General features: G+C 37.0%; 1 long non-coding RNA gene across 1 annotated transcript; it reads left to right on the top strand.

The window, feature by feature from the left end:
- Positions 1-6: 6 nt before the first annotated feature.
- LOC125180923 (uncharacterized) lies at positions 7-24,600 on the top strand. Its single transcript, XR_010829730.1, has 3 exons — positions 7-650; positions 17,649-17,788; positions 24,275-24,600. It is a non-coding gene; the product is annotated as an uncharacterized lncRNA (long non-coding RNA).

The raw sequence follows: 24,600 nt of genomic DNA, 5'->3' as shown, positions 1-24,600 counted from the left end.
GGGTCCTGATCCGTGCCGGGGGGTGGAGGGCAGAGGAAGGGCCTAGCCGTCCACCGTCCTGGTTCAAGGTCACCAGGACACGCTTCTCCCTTTTACGAGGGTGTCCTGATATTTTTAAGATCCACCAGTAGGCAGCACATCTATTTTTGTTATTTATAGAGCGCCGTGCGTGCGCTGGGGAGCTGGCAGGCTCGTACAGAAAGAAGGCTGGATTGCAGCCACAGTTTACAACCCCACGAACCAGCCCTGGGTGCAGGACCAGCACGGCCGTGTCGCCGCACAAACAGCACCAGGCGGTCCGGTGCAGATAGACAGACAGGCGTGTGGCCAAGCCACTTGGCCCGAGAGCTCTTGGCATTGCCCAAGCCAAGCAAACCAGGAGAAATCGTGATGGAAGAGCTCTTAGGGAAACACAGATGCTCTGAGCGCAGGTGTTCCCAAGGCGCTTGGTCCTATTGACCGGGTAGCCAGTGTCCCAGTGAAGTTCTGGAGTAGGCACGAGTTGGAAACACTGCCGTTAGCCATGGTGGTAAAGCCTGAGACAGGAGCAAAGCTCTCAAGAGGAGTTGCTTCAACAGCCCCAGGAATAGCTAGGAAGGTTGTCTGTAGTGGCAGAGGAAAGCAGATGAGGGGAGAAGAGTCTCATTAAGGTAAGGATCTTAATCTCGGTCTCTCAGATGAAATGGAAGAACTAAGAGCCCGTGTTCCTGTTTGGAAATTCCTTGTATTTATTTTTCTAGTGGTTATAAAAAGGCTTTTAACTGCGCTGGGATCTTTGGTTTGATTCCCAGTGCCTGCGCAGTTCCACAGTTGCACTAATTTGGGGCAGCTCCTGTTTACTCCCTGCCTTGAGACTATTATATTGATTGGCATTGCGGATCTGAATGTGCAGAACTGGCAGCATTTCAACACTGATGCTTAATCTCTGTTTACAGTTTGTTATGTGATTAAGGGCTCATCTCCGCACACACAGAGGAGCGCAGAGGCAGGTGGGGCTGGCCCAGGCAGCCTCAGCCCCATGGGGCTATAGGGACCCAGCACCAGCAGGCAACTGAAAGGATCTCCGGGTCACCCCACTGACTGCTGAGGCGGGACAGGTTATGGGGTGTATAATAGGTAGAGCGTTTGGGGAGTGTACAAAGGATTATTATGGGGTGTTTAGGAGAAGAGTGAAAGGGAGATAGATACCAAGGTGATTTGGAGATGAGCAAGTGTTGGAAAATGGTGGGATGAGGGGATCAGCAGGGTTAGTCCTGTGTAAACAGACGGCTGGTTGGTATGCTTGTCTGCCTGTGCCCTGCACCTGATCACTGCAGTCTGTCCTGTCTGTTCATTAAACTCTATTTTGCTAACTGAGAGGGCTTCCTGGTCTGTGTGTGTGTATGGTGTGTAAGTGCCAGCAATGGGAGTCAGACCTCAGGTCACAGGGACCCATGCCAGAGAGGACAGCGTTACACTTCTCACGCCATCTCTGTTTGCATTGGTGTTTGTGTCTGTGTTGAACTGTGTGACTGGCCAAGTGCATATTCATATCTTTACTGTATACATATATAGTGTGTTTTTGCCTATCAGGAATGCATGCTCAGACTTGCTGGAGGAGAGGTTGGACCTTGGAACATGCAGCCATGGCAGCCTTGCTTGCTATCTGGTTCGGCAACTAATTCACTAAATGATTAGTGTCCTATAAAATACTTGATCTGTGCAAAAGTAAGGATTATTACTATTTCTCTAGTAGCACTAAATTGCAGAGTCAAGAGAAGTAAATGCTCCTGGCCCAAGAATATTAATTACTACTGTTCCACATCATTACAAGAAAAGAGGAAGGGCGCAGGGCAAACACCTACAGAATTTTATTTTAGTGGAAAAACATAGAGGTGTGCATCATCTAGCAACATTCAGAGATCCCATACTAAGGGAATATAATATTGGATTTACTAATCATGGACTTAGTTTCAAATAAATGGAAATATAAATACAATTGATTGAAAACTAAACATTTTAGCTTTAAAAGGGTAGTCTGCAGGGAAATAAAAGAAGAAACTAGTTAGTGAAATCAGTTGAAAAACTCAGTGTGGGGAAACCTTGGGAATTTTTCTTAGATGTGAAAAGAACAATGCGTAAGGAATAACTCCAGACAACTGAAAAGAGAATGACTTCAAACAAGGTATTAGAATTAAGCTGTCAACTCACAAGTGAAAAGATATTTGTGGCTTAAAGGTTAGAAATAGCCAGGGTGATGTGAGGTTTGCCAACGCTCGAATTAGATTGTTAAAATAAATACTGAAATAAATAGTAAAATGTGTATTGTGTAAAAATATAAAGAAAACCTCAAATGAAGAAGTTGAGCTCTCTTTCATTGAGGATGGGGTGAAAAATCTACGCTTTGTCCCTCAAACTGAGTAGTTTCCTTTTCTGGTAATTGCTGGCTGGAACAAAGGGTGGAGCAAATGGAATGGATGTTTAGAAATTAATGTTACTGTTTTCACAGTGAAATTAAAATCAAAAGAGTGTCTTCAAATCAGAGGAGTAAATCGCTGTCTAAATGTAATGAAAAACTAGGGTACAAAATCACAAAAAATGTTTATAAGTCAGGGTGCTCCCCTACTCCTTGGAGACTGTCAGACAGTACCAGTACTTAAGATATGAGAAGAAAAAAGACCTAGGGAACTTCAGTTACCTTAGCTAGTTGTTGGCAGCATGCAACACTGAAATCTGGGAATGCTGTGACTATGGAAGCCATTTTGATAAACTGCAGAAAATAAGGAGTGGTTAAAGGTAGGTAAAGTATATGTGTAATAGACCAGGAATGTGAAGGCTGGCAAAAAGTTGTCTTGTTAGGACAAGATGACATTCTGGAGAAAAGCTAGTGGTAGCATTTCAAAAAGAGTGATCTTGATTTTTATTTAGTATTTTCAGTAGTGGTCTTGGCAAGTAAGTACAAATGAATTAAAAGAAGCCTTATCAGTACAGAGTGGGTTTGGAATAACCTACTAGTTGTATGAGTAGTGAAATCACAGAACTGTGATGAAGTTTTAATAGCAAAAACACAAAACATTTTAACTATGCACTAGAGAATCATTGGCTGAAAATTACAAGGGAAAAGAAAGAAAAAATCAGAAGTACTAGATGTTCACTGGATGACTCTGAGCTAGGGGTGTTGTAAGATTTGAGAAAATAAAATGTATTTTTACCAGATACCAACTGAGGCTAGTATAGATAAGGAAGTTTGCCGACTGGGTTGTGTTTCCTGAGCTCTTGGTCCATCTTCAGAGTAGATTAGCTCCCACAGACCTTTCATTTCAGTGTTACCTAGGCATGTAATGCATCAAAAATCTATGCACTAGATTGTATAGCAGCATTTAATAGTTTATGGGAGCTATTTAAGCTCCTCTGTAAGGAAATACTTCATTATGCTTTTGCTCACATATACTTTTTATTTAAGTATATGCCCACCTATGCATGTAAGACTTTTCACAAGCATTAGGATGTTCAGGAAGTTATTAATGAAGTCTCCTGGACTTAGCTTTTGCTTGATACCAGTGGTAAAAGTAGTTCAGACCACAAGGGTTGGTAAAAGTGGATCTGCTTTACAAGGTATCTTGCTAACGAAGGTTTATATTATATGGAGAACATATGAAGATACAAGTACCACTGCACATAAGCGTCTTCAAAGCTTATATTCCTCAGATTAGGAAAACTGATTTTACTGAGTATAAACAAGAACTCCGATCACCTGTCTTGATCCACTGTCTACTTTTTCGATCTAAATAGCCTACCTCCTACCAGCCTGCTTATGTGGCAGTTACCCAGGGTAGGTTTGGTTTGTGTGGGCCAAAACTCTAAAGATTTTGGAGTCTCTGCAGTGCAAGCCAGTACACTATTTCTCTCAGGAAAATACATTATTCTGTTATAACCAGTTTATCATACTTTGCCATAAGCTTTGTTGTTATTATTAAACTTGTACTATATTTATTAAACTAAACTATATTTCATACTAAACTAAATACTGTACACTTTAATAACAGTTACTTTCTTTTTTTTCCTGGATTTCTTCAGAGTATGTTTAAAAGATAGCAAGACAATGAATAAACAGTTCTTAGGAAATTTCACCAGTTTTTATAACAGCTCTGGGCACAAATGTTACGTAACGTTCAGAAAATGCCAGAAAAAACAATTGCCAATTGTCACCAGCAATGTAATATAAGATATCGAACAAGTTTTTACAATTCCTCTGGAGAACATTGTTAAGTGCCGTCCATATTGTGTAGCAAGCCAGTCTTACTGATGTTGTTGAAGAATGATGTAAAAATGCATTGTATGAACTCCTTAACTGTGCCCAGTAAGTTACTGTCCTTCTGACCCCTCTGGCACCTACTAGATGAAATGATTTCAGGTCCCTGAAATAAAATTATGCACAAAAGAAAAATTGCTGTGACCTTAGTGCTAAGAAAATGCAATTTTTCTTTTGTGCTTACAAGAAGGACATCGAGGCTCTGAAATGTGTCCAGAGAAGGGCTACGAAGCTGGTGAAGGGCCTGGAGCACAAGTCCTGTGAGGAGCGGCTGAGGGCACTGGGGTTGTTTAGTCTGGGGAAGAGGGGGCTCAGGGGGGACCTCATTGCTCTCTACAGCTCCCTGAAAAGAAGGTGTGGGGAGCTGGGGGTCGGCCTCTTCTCACAGGTAACTAGTGATAGGACTAGAGGGAATGGCCTCAAGTTGTGCCAGGGGAGGTTCAGGTTGGAAATGAGGAGACATTTCTTCTCAGAAAGAGCAGTCAGGCATTGGGACGGGTTGCCCAGGGAGGTGGTGGAGTCACCGCCCCTGGGGGTGTTTAAGGAAAGGTTGGATGTGGTGCTTGGGGACATGGTTTAGTGGGTGACATTGGTGGTAGGGGGATGGTTGGACCAGATGATCTTAGAGATCTTTTCCAATCTTAATGATTCTGTGGTTCTATGATTATTTTATTCTGTTTCAGCAGATATTTTTTAAAAGCAAATGGACTAAGCTCTCTCTCCAAGTTCACAATTTCAATTCTTTTTAATTCTTTCGTTCACTCTTTCTTTATTCTTTCATTACCATTATTGCTTATTATGTATAGTTATGCCTTTAGGTAAAAGAACATATTTTGTACAATTGTTTGTGTTTATGGGATGTAATGTGTATTACAGAATTTTTTAAAAGGGACACAGATGTAATGTGACAATGAAAAAGAACATTGCAAGACAAACTGCAGTGTCAGCAATACCCAAATAGACTTTCTTATAAATAAAACCATCGTCAATAAAATATATTTAAAATAGTGATGTATATCTGCAATTATTTCCAAACCATTTGGGGGGGGGGGAATGACTTGGGGGGTGTTAAGTAAATTCTGCCCGATTGCTTGATAACTCTATCAAAATCATATGAATTAAAATGAAAACAAGTCATGCTGGAGCCAGTACATTAGTTTCTAATCTTCAGCAAGAGGAATTTTAAAGTAAAATGATCTGCCTCTGAACAGATTAGAACAACCAAACTCTGGTTGCAGACAGCCTGTGCCAATGTCTCTAGGTATCCTTCTTTTAATGCTGGCTGCATATTTTCTTAGACTAGGATAGTCAGATTTTCAAGGCAGCAATGTCAGTGTTTCATTTTGTACAGTGTTAGTCTCTTCCAGAATGCACTTACAGTAATTTATGTCACTTGTCTCTTTAATATGATGGTTTGACTTTTATGCATAAGACCAGTTCTGCCCTAAGTTACAAGTTGTTTCAGCTGAAGGTAATGGAAGTTGTGCATGTACAGGGGTAGAGCCTGGCCCTTAGCCTCCTGACGTCAGTGGGAACAGATGTGTTCTCCTTTTTTCCCCCTTGGGGCTTCAAGCATTGTCTTAGTACAAAGGAGTCTGATTTTCTTAACGCTTTAATAGCAATGATGCTTGTTTTTTCTCATTTTCCACCATCAACTTCATTGCTTGATTATACATTTTCTAAACTTTATAGGAATAATAGGCTCATTGTAGCATTTTCTGTGCTTAAAAATGCATTACTAACATTTTAATATAAAGCATCCTTCCAAATGGGAAGAACAGCTCATAATAATATAATGCTGTTACAGTGTATATGCTATAAAAAAGAGAAATTAAGATTGAACTGTCATTCTCAATTCTGGCATTAGCCATAATTTTTTTCTCAGCGCTTGACTTGTCAACTGTAGCTTTTTCACATTTTCAGATATAGTACATGGAAACTATTATTTTAAGGAAAAAAAAAAGTCTGTCAGTGACAACTTGGATACCAACATAGGTTTTTGGTATGCTTACTTATGTGAATGGATATTAAAGTGAGATGTAGTGCTTTGTCTCTGTATTCCACAACTCTTTGTCAACAGTGGAAGTGCAAAAATTGGAGGATCTTGACATACATTGTTAATGCCCTCTTCTAACGCCATCTTTGCATCCTCCTCAACATTCAAACTAAGTCCCACCTTCAGGTTTTTCATACCAGTCCCCAGAGATGTTAGTCACTAAGAATCTTCATCTTAATCTGCTAACCTAGTATTTATTGTCTTCTCTCAGATTTTTCCACCCATTGCCAGACCCTCTGTTATATTATGTCCCATTTTACTTTTTGTTCAGGTTTCTCTTTCTCTTCTACATCCTGCTGCTTCTATTTATTTTTTTCTTGAATTCCATTTTGCTTTCCTTCCCCTTTGTCTCTTTCATAACGTAACTTGTTCTTCATTCCTTCTGCTGGTATTCAACAGAGCTCCTCTCCAGGCTGTGGGATTTTCCACTTCCTAAGAATTCATAGTGGAGCAAATATATTAGAGGCTCTGTAGTTAAGTTTCACTTCATCTCTTCCCAACTGCCAAATGTCATTTTGGCTCATCACCATACCCCTCCATCCCTTTCTGAAAAGCCTGAGCCAGTATACTCCTCTTCTTACCAGAACCCTCTCCTAGCTCATGTCCCCTCTGCATTTTGAACTCCGCAACTTCCTTTTCCATGCATCTGAAGCCAGATGGAGTAACAAACAGAGAACACAAAAAGTGAAAGCTTTAAATTTCCAGAAGTGGTACCCAGGTAAGGAGTTAATGAAAAGCCCTACTGACTCTGCTGTGGGGTGTGCTTTGTGAGAAAGGCATCTTAGGAGTGGTTTTCGCTAAACTCCCCAGTTCTCTCAGAGCATGTGTAGTTTTCAGACTTTTAAGGATTTGAATATGTTTGAGTTTTGGTGGCTAAGTTCCTCATCCAAAGCACATGGACAAATGAGCACTCCTCAAATTTCTTTTTACCCAAGTTGGATTTACCCTTACAGTTTTTGGATAAAACTATTTTTCTTACTGACATTAAAGTACATTTCGAAGCTGGCACAATACTGAAATTTGTAGATCAAATGATTAAAATCAATAAATTTACAGCAAAAAGAGTCTAGTCTAAAGCAGTGTGTAACTCTTGTAACAAGCAGGTTCTTCTCAGTATATACCTGTGTGCAGTGGCCACCATTTCATTTTTAGTTTGGTGTCTTTCTGTCTTACTAATACTCCCTGGAGTTCAGCCTGCAGTGATATTTAGCATGTAATATACAGCCTGTATTTCATTGACTGGTACAGATTTAAAATTATGTAAAATCTTAATCTTGATTTTCTTCCAGATTCTTTTTTTTATACCTGTTTTAGTGATCTGAGGAACCCTATTAAGACTGGAGTCAGTGAGTCCAGAAGTTTATCACTGTACAGTCCTTTAAAAAGAGATTTATCCAAAAGATTGTCATCTCAGCTTTTCAGTTTGCAATGCAGCAGAGATCATCCTGCAATGTATATAATCAATTTAAATTAATTAATTAATTAAATAAATAAATAAATAAATTACTACGTCTGCAGTGCATAACAAGGAGGAGAGAAACAAAAACCGTTGGAGTGGCCAAAACCTGATGCCTTTGCAGATACAGAGAATTTGTCAGCAGAAATGTGCCAGAGTTGTCCTATGTATTTTAGATTATTCACTTCCAAAATAGTTGAAAACAGCCAGGAAACAAGAAAACCCTATCAGCCTGACCAAAGAAAATATAACTTTTCCTAACTCCAAATCCAGCACATCCCATGGCCAAGGTATTAGACAGACTTCTCAACAACATGCCTGCACTTCTAAAACTTTGTCTAAAGCTATTTCTAAAACTGAAGAAGGCCCATTTTCATTGTCCGTTAGCTTTGCTTTCTGTTTCCCTTTCTGTATTCCTTCATGTCAGTATTCTTTTCAGTTCAGCATTCTGTTCTGTTTTGGATAGTGTCTAATCTTAATTTTCTAAATAACAGAAGCCTGTGGGTTTATTGTCATTTTTTAATTGTTGGTGAGTAGGTGGCAGTTAAACATACACAGTTCTGATTTCCAAGGCACATGCAATTCTTCGTTTTTCCTTTGGGTACCAGCTATCAAAACTTATTCTTGGTCCCTGCATTTGGGTTGGTTGGTGGTCATCCTTAGGATTTTTTTTTTTTTTTCATTGGTTAAGACATTTGCCTGTTTCCTGAGGGACCTTTTAATTTTGTACAGATATGTATATTTCATGATATGTTTTTTTCAATAGAAAAAAGATGCACTTTCATTACTGGTAAGTGTTGTGCCCAAAGCTGGTCAGTGGTTTTGTTTAATGACGTTGGGGGTGTTGGGGCTTTCTGCTTTAAAATAGTTGCTTCTCAGATAAGGTACCTCAGTGATTCTGTATCAATAGCGGTGAATCTTTTCCTCCAAAACACTTAATTTTATAAAAAGTAATTAGCTTGTAATTGTTTTGTTTTAATTTTACTCTTTCATTTCTGAGTGTATATTGGAAAAAAATGCAGCTGTTCCTTGTGTCTATCCATTCAGAAACTCAAGGCATCTATAGTAATTCCATTTTCAAGTCGATCTTCTGTTGTGGTTGAGGATTTCTTTGAGTCTATTTATGATCCTAGAGCAAACTGTGTCAGTCTTGAAACAGAAGAAACAATAACCTTTTCAGATAACTCTCGACAATAGGGTAAAAGGCCATTTGTTGCGTAGGATGGGAAGAAAGAGGAGACTGGAAAAATAGTTCAAATTCCAGCAAGAGCGAAGTGGAAGGTACAATTTCACAAAAGCCTCCTGCAAACACTTTTTGCAGTCAAAAAAAGGAGGATTAACAGAGAAGAATTTGTAAGGCATTTAGTTGCTGTTTGTATGAGCTCAGATGTTACAAATGGGGGAATAAAACTGTAGAATAGGTTGTACACTAACATTTTATAATGTGTGGAGTTTCATTGTACTTGTATAGATAGGAACACTTAGACAAATAAAATTTTATAAAATGAGTCCTGAATATCCACACAGGCAATGTCTTCCAGAGTAGTATTAGATTACATGATGCTGGAGCTGTATAGCATGCACCATTTCCAAAGAGCCTTTGGACAGCGTATGCTAACTATCTCAAGGCAATAAAAGATTACTTAAGTGGATAAGTAGCTGTATAGCACAGACTTGTAACTTGCAATTTGTAGGACAAATGTGTCTGACCTCTACTTTTATAACTCAGACCTCTGCAGCTGATTCCAAGCACTACAGTTTCATTCATTTTAGCCTCGTAAGCAGCTATACTTTTCACCAGTCTGAACAGAATATAATCCAAAATTAATCTAAACTACCTCTTTTTTGAGACTGGAATTTTACCAGTGTCATTTGAGTTACCATAGCATAAGAAAGCTTTGATCCTAGATGAAGATCTGATTAGATTAGGCACAATACAAAAACAGGCACAAAACGAGACATTTCCAAGTGTAGTTTATGTTCAAATGATCAAGATGCTGGATAGCAGAATACAGCTGGGTAAATCATTCCTGATCTTCTTCAACAGACAGGAATCATAAAACAGGAGCAGCCTGAACACTCGGTTAAAAACAAAACAAACAAACAAACAAAAAAACACATAAAGGGAGTAGGAGTTGGCTATGAGATATCCCTGTGGGACATGATATGTCCCATCTCAGATCTCAGGCCTAGAAGCTTTGCATGTGAAAACACAAATATGTTTGCACTGAAACTGTAAAAAATGGCCTGCAAAATGGACCAAGCAGGAGTCATTGTGTTGACTAAGAAACAGTATTTGATGAAGATCATTCTAGAAGTGGGTAAAGCAGCTTGATGTAAAGAAAGAAAGAGTTCTATGAGTGCACAGAAATTAATTCTGCAATCAGTGTGACAGCGTGACAAGATAGAAAGTTCATTATAGTAACAGTGGTCAGACCTTGTACAAGCAGGGCAAAAACCAATAAGGACATTGTAGTAATCCATAGTAATCCATAAGAATTTAAATGAAATTTTCAATTGCATGGCTAAATAGAAACAAACAAACAAACAACAAACATTTTTGAAGTGTTGTGAAGAGAGAACATGGAGACCCACTTGAAATAAGATACAGAAGGACAACAGAAGGAGAGTAAGGACAGACTCTAGGAACCTGAAGACAGCAGTTAGGAAAGATACTTTATAGATCACGATAAAGGAAGTGGAACGAGACCAAGAACACTGCTTCAAAAAATGAAGAAAGGACAAGATTGCACAGTCAGTAGGTTAAAAGTCAGTGAGGAGTAGGAAGTACTGGTTCTGAGATTTTGGTAGAATGGTGGGAGGACAGAATAGAAACTTAGTCTTTCCATTTTTTTTTCTCCTAAAAATGTTCTTCCTGTGTCTTCTTAAAGCAGTTACTATGAACAGCAATATTATCTTTCAATTTTTAGCTAGCCTTAGATTCTCAGATTTGAGGGCTTAGCAGATATTATAGAATCAAAGTATCATTAAGGTTGGAAAAGACCTCCAAGATCATATGGTCCAACCATCCCCCAACCACCAATATCACCCATATATATATATATATTGCCATATAGCCATATAGCATGGCTTTTCAGCTGAAAGTTGTCCTTTTGGGGGAACAGACTCTCAATTTTTACGCTTACTTCAAATGTCTCTAAGAGACTTTAGGTTACAAACCACGATTTAATTGTTGTATAAAACATTTTCTGAATTGAAAGTACACCCAAAATGGAATGTATCTTTGCAATACGGGCTTTTTACAATATTTTGTGATCAAATAATGAAATTTATCAAAAAAAAAAAAAGAGAGATTAAAGACAATCCTTTACAAACAGCAACAGCAATATTTCTATACCTTCTTAAGTGTTGAGTGCTGGTTACCTGTAAATGTTTTTTACAAATCACGTCCTTTCACTAATTTTGCAGCTGCAACAATCTTTATTATGGTAGCTGGTTAGTTCTGCTTTTAATTCTTAAAAAATAAAATAAAATCTGACACACCGAGAGAGAGTTGTGAGTTGTGATTATTGTTTTAGTTTTTGCTGAGAGAAAACTCTGTTGGGACGACTTTTAGATATTATCTAAAAACTTGGAATAAACAATGTATTTAATGAATCTATAGAACCAAAACTATATGTTCATATACTGGTGTGCAATACAAAACACACATATGACGTAAGGTAAAATATGCACCATACTGGTAATCTTTGATAGTGACAGTGATTAATTTCTTGTGGATTGAGGAGTTCTCAAAAGCAGTCTGGACCCCACAATGGCCTTGATATCACAGAATTACAGAATCATCTAGGTTGGAAGAGACCTCCAAGATCACCGAGTCCACCCTCTGACCTAACACTAACAAGTCCATATAACTAAACCATATCACTAAATCTAAACGACTTTAAAAGACCTCCAGGAATGGTGACTCAACCACTTCCCTGGGCAGCCCATTGCAATGCGTAACAACCCTTTCAGTAAAGAAGTTCTTCCTAATATCCAACCTAAACCTCCCCTAGTGATATACATACCCGTGGCATTAAAGCCAAGATCTGAGTCACCTAGATTTTGCCTTACTATGACCATCAGTCTCTAAAATTTTCCTCAAGTCTGACATGGATAAATTTCCAGAGCCAATTTATCCTCCTTGACTATCCTTAGAATTCCTTGTACGCTTAAAATTAGGCTCTGGGAATACTCAGAAACAGTGATCACTGGGAACAGAGATGCTTGGCTTTTGCCTGAGCCCTATTCAGTCTAGAGTTTTTCTGATTGCTGAAGTTCTTGAGTAACTCTGTCCTACAGCTTGGAGAACAGCTAACTGATGCTGACAGCACTGGTGTAGTTAACAAACATGTCATGATAGTCACCTCATGCAGCTATACAAAGTGATGAGTGTGTATCTGCTGTATATATAGTTGTTTATCTATCTGATATCTTATAGTCTGAATCTTCAGTGCAAAGGACAGAAGAAAGGAAGAAGAAATCTTTCATTTCTGCATTACAAATGGAGACTGGGAGCACACTGAAAGCAAATAAGCAAGCTCAAACAAGAAATCTGTGACAAAGCTGGGAATTGAACTGACAATCTTGAGTGCCTTAACCATTCTACTTTCCATGAAGTGTGTTTTTTTTTTTTAACACTCAAATTCTTATCAGAAGATTACGTTTTTTTCTTTCACCCTAAATTTTATTTGCATTACTGTTTAAATTTGAGTTTTTTAACAGCTGTTGTTTTTGCAGCAATGAAAGTCAATATTGTGGAGCTGGTCTTAATTTCCAGATGGAGAGCATTTATTAAAAAAAATATTATTGAATGCTTGTTCCTTATGACATGTAAAGCTGTTCAAACAGCATTCTGAGAGAGAGGTGATAGCTTTGGGAGGTGGTTTTTATAGAGTAAGTTTATAATGTATTGCACCACTCATCTGAAATTTCTAACAGAATTTACAAAAAGAAGGTAGAATTATAAACAGTATTATCTTCTACTGAAAACCTAAATTTCTGGCTCCTATAATCACTTCTTTCAACACACATCATGTATCTCAATTGGTGAGACTCTTGCTTTGAACAAGTTGTAGTATATGATTAAGTAGTATATGACTAAGTAGCAGTATAGATTTATTTCAACTCCATTTTAAGGAAAATGCAACCAAACCTGACTATATAATATGTTCTTTCATTTTACTTATGTTATCCCATTATGTATGAAGAGTTTTAATTTTAGTTAGCAAATAGCAAGAACTATATAACTGTTTGATTTTATTCAGTGTAATGAACTTGTAATAAAACATGGTATGATTGTGTTGTTTCAAGGCACAGCAAATCAGAAGGAAGGTCTTCACTTTGCCCCTCCATATGGTTGTTTTTCCTCATGAAGCTTCTTCCATAATTCAAAGATTTTTCACCAACAAATGCACCACTTCAACATTAGCATAGATATTTAGGCTGTCACAGAAAGTGGAGTCAAGCCAGAATCAATCCTGATTTTTGTAAAAGGTAATTGGCATTCACATTGTTTCTGTTTCTTGTTTGTTTTGTTTTGTTTTTGTGTGTTGTTGTTTTTTTGTTTTTCTTTTTTAGTTTTTTCTCCAGTTTTCTTCAGCCTGCCGACCTAGGTAGATACGAAGATATGATGATTAGGTGTGAATTTAAAGCTTTGCTGAAGTTTCCTCAAAGGTCCACCAAAAATAACATTAGGCCAAAAGTTTATCCATGTCTGCTTGTCTCTGTCATGTCTTTATTGACTCTTCACTATTCCAGTTCTAAATTCAATACAGCCTTGGGGAAGGAAACATTTATATAAGAGGGTTACGGTGGAAGAATTTCTCTATTGATCCTGTGTATGAAAAAAGGGCCTTGGAACCAAAATGCCTTAAAGTAATTAAATATGACCATTCTTCCCCTCGAAGAAGACATATTTATCCAAAAGGGAAACCTGCAAGCTCTCTCCTCTGACAGAGAATACCTTCAACTTAGAAAACTAAAACTGAGGAAGTAAAAAAAAAAAAAGTCCTGATAGAATTTGTATTATGCAATATTTGTGTACCTGTTTTTGTGAATAAATTGTAATCTACATTTGTGGAGGGATCACTCCCTGACCGTGCTATTTATCATGTATATCCAGGTCTGTCTTCTTCCATTTCTCTCTTTATTTACCATTCAGAGAAATAACCCTTTGGGAAGGGCTGTTTCACCTGACTTCATAGGAAAGTCCTAGCCTATTTTAATGATACATGTAGCAAATAACAAAAAGACTCAGAACACTGGTATTTTAGTCTGTTTTGCATTAATTTATGGTGTGCCATGTCACATAAGTGACTTCAATGACTCCTAGTATCTCAAATGATGTTGATTTGAAGCAGCAAGATATTAAAAACCTCTCACTTGTTCTAGGATAGGTAGCTGCTGTATGTGGCTATTCAAATCTACATTATGTGAAAGACCATCATGGAAGAATTAACGCAGACATTTAATCAGAAAGGCTGCTGAAAATCATCCAGCTGACTGTTAAAATTTGGAAATACAGCTGGTGCACTTAATCACACAAAAGCTAAGTTTATCACTTATTCAGCATTCTTTGTCTCTAACAATGCCATGGAAAAACAATAGCGTTTTTTTTTCCTCTTAAAATGGACTGGGCAGCTCTATTTCTTTCCTCCCTTGTTTGATTTACAATATATGTATTGTCTGAGCACTTTGCATGAATATTTTTACAGTGCGTGCATTGTCTTTGTCTTGAATGCTGTAGGTCCAGTGCTTTACCATTCTGAAGGTTTTACTTGCATCAGAATCTCTGTTTTATTGCTAGCCTTTATATATAAATTGAATGAAAAGGAGCAAAATAGTCATGAAAAACACATCCTGTTGTCTGGTAGCAACATGCTATCAATCTGTATTTTGGCTAAAGATTTTTTTTTTCCTTGGGAGATCTAGTAGAGTAAGAAAAGCTAAATTAGCAGTTTGCACTAACATTATGTCTAGCATACAGTATAAAAGAGAGTAACAGAGAAAATTTAGGAGGTATAGTAGTCATATTTGGACATTTTTCCACCTTGAAGGTGCTCTACTTTGAGTTGTTGACTCCTGTAAGAATGCCATATATGAATATGGCAAAAGAGTTTGTATGAACCTTATTTATTTTTATTTTTTTTTAAAGTAAATTGAAAAACTAGAACACTATACATAAAAGTGAAGCTTTTTTAAGTCTGTAAAAAAGCAAGATAGAAAAAGAGGATAGAACTGACCTAATGATGCAAGAATGCTGGGGGATTTATAAAATATGAGGTTTATAAAATATTGTGACTTGTCCCAGATTCCAAATACAAAGAAATGGCTTCTGTTGAAGTAATTAAAATTTGCCAAGCAAAGAAAATTTGTCAACCCACATGAAAACTTACTGAGGAAGGTTAAGTTCTTGGCTAGCACGAACATGAGAGAATATAAAAAAAAATAGAAAAGAGAATTCAAAACAAAAGGGGTAACAAGGATCAAATCTGGAACCTACGAAAATCACGTTGTCCAAACCACACCAATTAGCATAATATCAGAAAATGTTTATGTCTGTCAATTGACAGCATAACTAAAAAGGAGTCAGAGACTCTGCAAGAGTCAGCAGAATGTATATACCATAGACAAAAAAGCATCTTCCAGCTCAGAAGAGATCTTGGGAGGAATAGCACCAGTGCAGCAAAAGAAATTTAGAAAACTAACTTAAATAATGATTAATTAATGGGTCCACGTTGCTAGGAAAAGCCCATTTACCTCAGAAAGTGTGTAGTAAAAGGTGATAAAAGCAGACACCATTTTAGCTTAATGTGATGAAGTTACACCAATTATTGGAATATATAAATGAAATATGTAGATAAATGTAATATCCAAAATGGAAGGAAAAATTGTGATGAAAAAGATTTGTGGGGGGGGAGAAGTAGAGAATCGCAACTTTTAGAATTCTGGTCTCATTAAAAAGACACACTGTTTAGAAGGCTAAATAAAGATAGCATAGGGACAGGCTAGCTGCTGCTTAATGACACTTACCACCTTAGAAAATTTACTGAGTTATTATAGAAAGTAGTAAATGCTAGCACATTTTAAAAAAGAAAAGTAAAATACTGCCTACTTTGTTATCGTACTAGATTAAACTTTCTTACAAGTAAAAGCTTTAGCAGTTTTTCTATCATAAGATGTCTCTGTGGTGAGTTAGGCATATCCTGAAGTGCCTCGTTTACAAGCACCTTCTTGTCTGACTAAGCCCTTAAAATACTGATTTATTCTTAAATGATTCATAGAGGCATTTGTAAACTAAAGTCACTAATTATGTATCTTGCACCATGTTTAATAATCCTAAATCTGTTGATAAACTTTATCACTTCTTTTTCAATGTGTGGTATTTTCAATCATATACCTTGTAAAAAATTCAGAAAATAAAGCAAGAGTTCATTGATTTGACAACTGATGCTGAAATATTCTTAGTGTTTGTTGCCAATATAAATTGTTTTTATTCATTAACAAGAAAAGTATGAATTATATTATTGTAAAATACATTCTTACATACTAACTTCACTACTACATTCATAATCCGTATACTTGCATGTCTGTAACAGGAAGTAACAAACATTTAGCTAGAATCTCAAATTGTAGTTATTATTTGATTATATTTTTTGAAAAAACAAACAGAAAAAAACCACAATATAGTTGGCTGACTGTGAAGATGCTGTTCGTACAGAGTATAGCTGGCAAAAAACATCCATTCCAGAACTCATGCTCTCAAGAAGGTTTCCTATTTGTAATGCAGAAATTAATGGATAGATGTGATAGTCTGACTCCTTTGGTATTCAGAGAAAGAGTAAAAAATGAGTACACTCCCTAGGTAATGTCAGCAACAAAACAAAGCTCTCTGCATAAACTCAGCACTCAGTGTGCTCCTGTGCCTATAGCGACATTTTAAGCTCTTTATATAATTGGCAACTTTGTTGAAAAGTGGAAGTCCGGAGTTCCCAACACAGTTACAGGAAAACATATGATGATATATTTGTGTAATTTTCTTGAAGATTGAAGTATAACATGCAGTCTTTTTGTTGTGATACCAAATGAAAAGTGGTACTGAAGCAGCTCTTAAAGGCCTATGCACATGCCAAAATCTGTGGCAAAGTCAAGAGATGATACTGATGGCAGCTTAGGAAAAGTTGGACTCATTGTTTGGTTTATACGTGCTGAAAGCACCAATGAACTTGTCCTTGATGATAAAATATTTTTTCCTCATTTCTGTCTCTATGATCTATTGAGCTAGTGGACGCTGGTATTAACAAGGAAAAAAAAAAAAGGCATTTTAAAATCAGATTCCTGATCTATAATTAACTTTGCAAAGTTACAATACAGCAGTAATAAAGTGGCATCGACTGATACTTAATTAATTCACAGAACACTGAAAATCAATTTCTGCATGGTTAGAAATTGCTGTCTGAGCCACGAGGATCTTGCAGAGGTCTCAGAGTCTTCCAGGCAGATGGAAAAAAACAAGGAGCTATAAGAAAAACCGAAGAACAGATTTTATTTAAAAGGTCATTATGGGAAAACCATCATCTATTTTTTTTCTCCTTCCTATATATAAAAGTCCTATATATACAAAATGCTATTTAAAATTGTTCCCAGTTTTAATACATTTAAATACTTAAATAAAATCAAAGCATTTAAATTTCCTTTCAGCTATAAAGAGGCCTGCACAACATTTCTAGGTATCCAAGAGTAACAAAATGATGCAGCTCCCATTATCTTGAAATTTTGAAATGTATTTTTACATCTTTGACAGGATGAATTTATAAGTCAGAGTCTATCTTGCTTTGCAGGAAGTGGACTCTCTTGAGGGACAAGAGGCCTTGCAGAGGGATGTAGGTAGATTGGAGCACTGGGCAATCATCAATGGCAAGAAGTTTAGCAAAGGAAAATGCCGGGTTCTGCACCTGGGACGGAGCAGTGCTGGACACAGGTACGCACTGGGAGATGGGTGGCTGGAGAGCAGCTCAGCAGAAAGGGGCTTGGGGGTGCTGGTTTGCAGCAGGCTCAACACTGAGCCAGCAGTATGCCCTGGCAGCCAAGAGGGCAAATGGCATTTTGGGGTGTATTAAGCACAGCATGGCCAGCCAAAGGTCACAAGAGGTGATTCTCCTGGTATATTTAGCATTGGTGTGGCCTCACCTTGAACATCACATGCAGTTCTGGGCTCCACAGTATAGAAGGGACGTTAAGGTCCTTGAAGGTGTCCAAGGGAGGACAGCAAAGCTGGTAAAAGGTCTGGAAGGCATGTCCTGTGAGGGGAGGCTGAGGACACTTGGGTTGTCTGGTCTGGAGGAAAGGAGGCCGAGAGGCGACCTCTGCAACTGCTCTCTGCAGCTTCCCGAGGAGGGGAAGCAGAGAGAGGTGCCGGCCTCTGTCCTCTGGTAACAGGACAGGATGTGCAGAAATGGCACAAAGCTGTGCCAGAGAGGTTCAGACTGGACATTAGGAAAAAATTCTTCACTGTGAGGGTGAACAAACAACACAACAGGCTTCCTAGAGAAGTGGTTGATGCCCCATTCCTCTCCGTGTTCAAGAAGAATTTTGGTAATGCCCTCATTAATATGCTTTGCCTTTTGGTTAGCCCTGAAGTGGTTGGGTAATTGGACTCAATGATCTTTGTAGGTCTCTTCCAACTGAACTATTCTAATAATTCTAATTCTAATGATTCTAATAATTAGATGGAAGTGAATATTCATTTTCATTATCCATTAATTTGCAGACAGAATGATATCTCAAAGAATTCACATTAACACTGTAATCCAGAGATGATAATTCTCTGTCAAAGTGCAGACCAGCTGAATGTAGTGTGCTTTTTATTTTTCCAAAATTCCAGCTACAGGTGTTTTTTTTTTTTTTTTTTTTTTTTTTTTTAAAAAAAAGTAATCCATCTGACAGTGGATTTTTTTGTTTTCTTTAAGCTTTACTAAAGCAGAACTGTCAGAAATTATATCAATAGCCATGGAAGAAAATATTTTTTCCTAACTGTTTTTAATGATTTACTTAGTAAAAAAAAAAAACAACAAAAAAAAACTGGCAATAAGCAAAGCCCTATTTTACTAAGAGGTAACATTTTAGACATCAGTGCTCTTAGAAATCACAATCAAATGATTCATATGAATAACTCTAAATGATATAATGGTATACTTAGTTGCTTTTGCAGCAGCTACCCTGTGAGCTTCTGCATTTTCACATTTGTTTGCAATAACCAACAAAACAGAAAACCAACAGCTTTGTTCCTAGATGCTATTCTAGAACTATTTGAAGGATTTGCATTGCCTGCATACGTCAGACAGTTCCCTGTGAGCAATAGAGAAACTGCTACATAATTTTTGTAAAAAGTCGACTGTATGTACCACACAAAATGTCTGTCATTAACAAAAGAGGAAAACATTGTCTTTAAGGTATAGCTTCTATTTAGTACATGACTAAATTACATTTTACCAACATCATAGTCATGATCCATGGGAGGATGTAGTTTAACTAGATTAAAATAAATAATACCTGGCTCTACCTTAAATTATTATGTCCATGCCAGTTTCTATAGTTGATGGATATTATGTGTAAGTCCCAAGGCACTATAGTCTATAATAGATTGTATTTAGCCTACAATAAACATAAAAAAATGAGATATTTACTCACAAACTGGCTGAATGTATTGGGCTATCCCAGCTACAGCTGTGTAGCAATTCTGGAAACATATTTGCAAAGTAACCTTTTCCAATGATTGTTTTAATTATTTTGGTAGAAAGTTCCTAAAGAAATGTAAGGTTCCCTGTCTTTTAGAGGTGTATGCACATGCAATATTACTCAATATCAAGCAGATTGCACTTGATATTAAGCAACATATTTGTCTAGATAACGAAGTAGTCACTGGCTAAGGTAGCCTAGATGGAGTATCTCAGAGAAACCTCTGCCTCAGCATCATTCATCCCCAGTTCTTTGCTTCACTAACTGGATTTTCCAGGTCTTGCCCAGTTGTGACAGTGGAGAGTGGGAGGGAAGTAGTCTTCCCCCTCAGACTGTCTTCAGAAAATCTCTTGGCACACACACCTACTCTTTGTTGTGAGCCCAAAGCGAGACCATCTCTTATGTAGTTCCAGTGCCTGGTTTTGAAGTCCTTTGATTTTTCAGTAGTTTAGTACAAGACAGTGGAGGCTGTTCCAGGAGGCTCTCATCATCTTTTAAGCCTACAGGCTTTTTAAAGCTTTAACCTGTATGTGATACTCACTAAACATTTGTAGTAAAATGTACGATTGCTTGTATTGTCTGTCTATACAATGATTAATTAATCTTTCCAGATTTTCTTTTTATATGACAGTTTCTCACAGTTACAACATAAAAACAGATCCTTAGAGCAAAATCAAGTTCTAACATGCAGAGTCTCAAAACAGGAAGCCACATCAAGGATTTTTTTTTTTAGGTACAGATTTAAGACAGCAAAAAAGAGGACATTATTAAAGCTGTGTGGTTGATTTTTATTAAGGGACTAGGTTTCTTTACGCTGATTTACTCTATTATAGTATCTATACACTATATGTATATATATATATGTATGTATATATATGTATGTGTATATGTGTGTGTATATATATATATACACACACTATATACTATCTATACAGCATCTGCTACCCTACAAAACTGTAATTGTTTCAGTCTTCTCCTCATGCTACCGACAAAGGAGATATGGGTGATCTCTTGAAATACAGATGAGTATTTCAAATAATGAACAACAGGTTGTGGCACTTTCTAGGCCATGTTGTAGTACAGAGCACTTTAGTTCAACTAGTAATAAATATGTAAACATTTATTATTTATTTTTATTAGTTACATGAATTTAAATAAGCAGGTAAGGAAAACGGGGTGGAACCGTAATTTAAGTATCTGTGTCATAAGCCAATTAAAAGTAGGTGTTCTGCTTTGTTAAAGCTTATGTTAAGTAAAGCTCATCATTTAGGATGTGGATAAGTGAAACAGCTCTCAGGCTCTGGCTTATAATGACTGCTGAGCAGCACAAATTAGGTAGAAACATGGGAATAAATAATGATGTTGCAGGATCTAGCAAAATAAGAGCATCTAAATAGAATCAGAAAGTAATGCTTCAACAGAGTGAAGTCCATTTAATAAACTATTTTTTTATATTTCTTTTTGCTTCATATTCCTCTTATCAGTCAATCATCATTATTCATCATTAAATACACTTGTATTTGAAATTGGCATAAACTATTTTGTGGGTTTTGCTTGTTTGCTGATGGGTGAACAGCACAGAAATATGTTAGGCAAATGTTAGCTTCATGGACTTCTCACTTTTATCAACAAAAAATAAAGCTTTGGAATTCGGTTCATTTGTATTTTTCTCATACCAATAGAACACCTTGCACAAGCATCAATTGGTAAGATATGGCTAAGTCAAAATTGCACTAAATCTGTTCTGTAGTAATATAACACTGAAATAAGGCAAATATCATTAGCATGTGAACAGCACTGTATATATGTTTGTGGAATAAATAAAATTAAGATGATAAGATTTTCAATCAAAGTCTTTTGTACTGAGACACATAAAAGCTGTTATGTACCAGCTGCAGGTTGGTTTATAATTTTCATCATTTTTCTTTCCTAACGAGTTGGAAAAAGTGAGAGAAAGAAATACAGCAACACTGAAATAATCTGGTTGGTTATACCTGCAGTAGAAACAGAATCGAGTTGGGGCTTGTTCACTGCACACTGCTCTGTATGGCTGAATTCTTCCTCCACTTCTTGCTCAAGCAGGGTAGTGCCAGCCACTCTGCCAGCTGAACTTGTACTGTCCCTGAACAAAGTGTGGGCACTGTCTGGGAAAAGACTAGCTTTTTTTTCCCAGCCAAATTCATTTCAGCATGCCTGCTAGCTGCCAGGCATTGTATGCAGTTGCAGAACAGCACCAAAGCTATGGCTTGGTCATGATGAGTGTTCAATAGCCAACTCGCTATTGAATGAGCTACTTTCTTGCCCAGAGACTTTACCAGTCTGAATCATCAGGGCAGGCAAAGACTGACTGAAGAAAGTGCTGTGGAACTCATTGTACCACTGTGCATCTGAAGTATCAAAGAAATGTTCCTGCTCAGAGCTCATCTTGTGAGCAGTTGGCAGCAGGACTCAGAGCTCAAAGATGTTGCAGTGTTCATTGTATAGCAATATCTGGTGATTGTTATTTAGCACCAGTGAAGGTCTTGGGTATATAGAGAGAACAAGGTAGTTTTCATAACTAAGACCATCCTTTTGTATTTAGAGTTGGGGCAAGTTCACAAGAGGTGTCCTTCTTTGGAGGCAAAATTGAAGGCTATAACATCTGGCTATATCCAGCCTCATTATTCACAAGGGCCAAAGTAATTTATATGGATTTTGTTCAAAGTTTTCTGTTAGTTAAGGTAAAACAAAAATAAGTAATATGAAGCCTGAGGTACTGGTAGACTTGCAAGTTTAACTTTTACATATAGAAAATCCAGCTCTTGATCACTCTTTCAAAACTCTGTTTTCCGTCACTGCTGATTACACTTGCCATAGTACAGCGGTTCCCCCGACCGCCTCTGTCACTGCTTCCCTTAATCTGGATTAAATAAATGGATGACATACCACAGCAAGGTGATGTGTTCTGAATAGTGTAAATTCCACTGTGCAGGGCAAACAGCTTTTTAAATATAATGAGTATTGGTATATTCGAAAGTAAAAGAGAATGTGTTTTTAACTTTGAGACTAATGGTTTTTGCATTTGTTCAGAGTTCTGCTTTTATCCAAAAAACATGAGCTCTTCACTGAAGTGCATTTTAATCCTAAGAATTGATGTCTCTTGCAATATATAATGGCCTATAATTTTCCTCCCACTTCAGCATAATGAATGCAATCATTTATTTCTTCTTTTGTTCATATTTTGTATGAAGTTCTTAATTATTGAATTATTAGACTTATTAGTAATGCAAATATTATTTTTCTTTCTGAAATTTCTGTTTTCATTGACTTTCCAAAAGAAGCATGTGGTCTTCTTTAGATAGTGTAAACTGCTTCTCTTTAAGCAATGCATAATTTGCCCAGGTTTGCTTAATGTTAGACAATGCATGCCTCCAATTCAGAATTATTGAATTCCATCTTAAGATAGTGTAGGCTTACATTAGCTAACAGTCTAAAACATTCACACAATATTTCTTGAAATATCCTGGAGAGGGAAGAATGCTTTAAAACTATGAATGCTAATGTATCAGTTTTGCTAAAAACAGTGATCTATTTCTATCACATGGCATAGTTACTCTATTTCTCCTGAACAGGTAAACAAAAATTTACATGCTATCAATAACCTGGAATACAGAAATAACTTGTGATTAAGTATTTGATGACATTACTTTAAAAAGTCAAAAGGCGTCATACTTTGTATCAAAAGTACCTAAAAATTAAATCTCAACTAAAAATTTTGCAGGTGACAAAATAACTTGTTATTAGGGTTGTGAAAACCTCATTAGCTCCCAAATTTTGAACACCTTTTCCAACTCTTCCTTTGATTTTTTTTCAAGTATAACAATAAAGAGATATAATGCTTTGGGAAGTTTCTAATTTCATATTTCACAAGCTAAGTAGAATTAAGTTTAGTCACTCAATAGAGGAAATAAATCTTGAAAGAATGTTTCAGCCTGTTACAGTAAACCATAGTTCTGCTCAGAAAAGATTTCACTACTATTTTTATTTGAGCAAGTACTGGAGAATCAGATTTGTACGTTATAATGCAGGAGAAATGTATTTTGGGATGATATGTGTTTAACTTTTGAAAAGGGTAACAGTCTTAAAGAATCTGTTAGTGAGTGCTTATTTATAATGCAATATAGACTGTATTATTCTCAGTACTATATAATCACCTTCAAAAACAATTTTCTTGCAACAGTAGTTAGCTGCAACATTACTGTGGATGAAACCCACAGAATCTAAAGGGTATAGACTAAACTATGGCCAGGCTAACTATGTACTGAAAAACACAGCACAGCAGAAATGGGTTTTGAAAAAGAAGTTAGAAGTGGAGTGTGGGCCTTGCAAAGCAATTCCAGGAGACCATGTGATTGAATTAACTATGTAAGGCAGTGGCTGGAGGGGACTTTCGAATGAGAGCAGAGCAGGAGTGTTGGTTGAATGGAGTGGCAGAATCAATGGGAAATTCCACATAAGTTAATTAAAGAAGAAAAGATCTATAATGTGTTTTGAATGAACTTCTGACTGATACACAAACCCTTCACCTCACCCTAAGCCTCCTACCATCTGCAGATTTCATAAGGGCTCCCTCAGTTCTAGCGTTCAAATTGTAAGTTCTATGATAAGTATTATTTATGTACACGTTTTCAAACATGTTTTGTCTAAACTATGGTTTTAGCTAAACCATGATTTCATAACTTGCTTTTAGTAAAGCCATCGGAGATACTGCCAAGCTGCAACAGAAGACAAGATATATGACATTCACTGCTCCTCCAAGACCATGCACAAGGCCACACGTTCTATCACAGATGAAAATTAAGTTGGTGTGACAACGTTTTTATCTTGGCAGCCCAGCTTGACACTTGCTCATTTGCTCTGTGCCTTTCAAGAGTCTACAAACTGCTTTATTATTTCAATATTTTACAGTTCTGCAGTGAGCTGGTTAATCCATAATGTTTTGACTTCTCCTATGAACTCTGCCCTGCTTTCAAGAGCTCCCGTATTTTTCAGTTGTCTCCTTCACTTTTTTTTTTT

Source organism: Anser cygnoides, chromosome 2 (assembly GCF_040182565.1).
Source record: "Anser cygnoides isolate HZ-2024a breed goose chromosome 2, Taihu_goose_T2T_genome, whole genome shotgun sequence".
In the NCBI taxonomy this organism is placed as follows: Eukaryota; Metazoa; Chordata; class Aves; order Anseriformes; family Anatidae; genus Anser; species Anser cygnoides.
The sequence above is the reverse complement of the archived record's forward strand: the minus strand, read 5'-3'. Positions and strand labels throughout refer to the sequence as shown.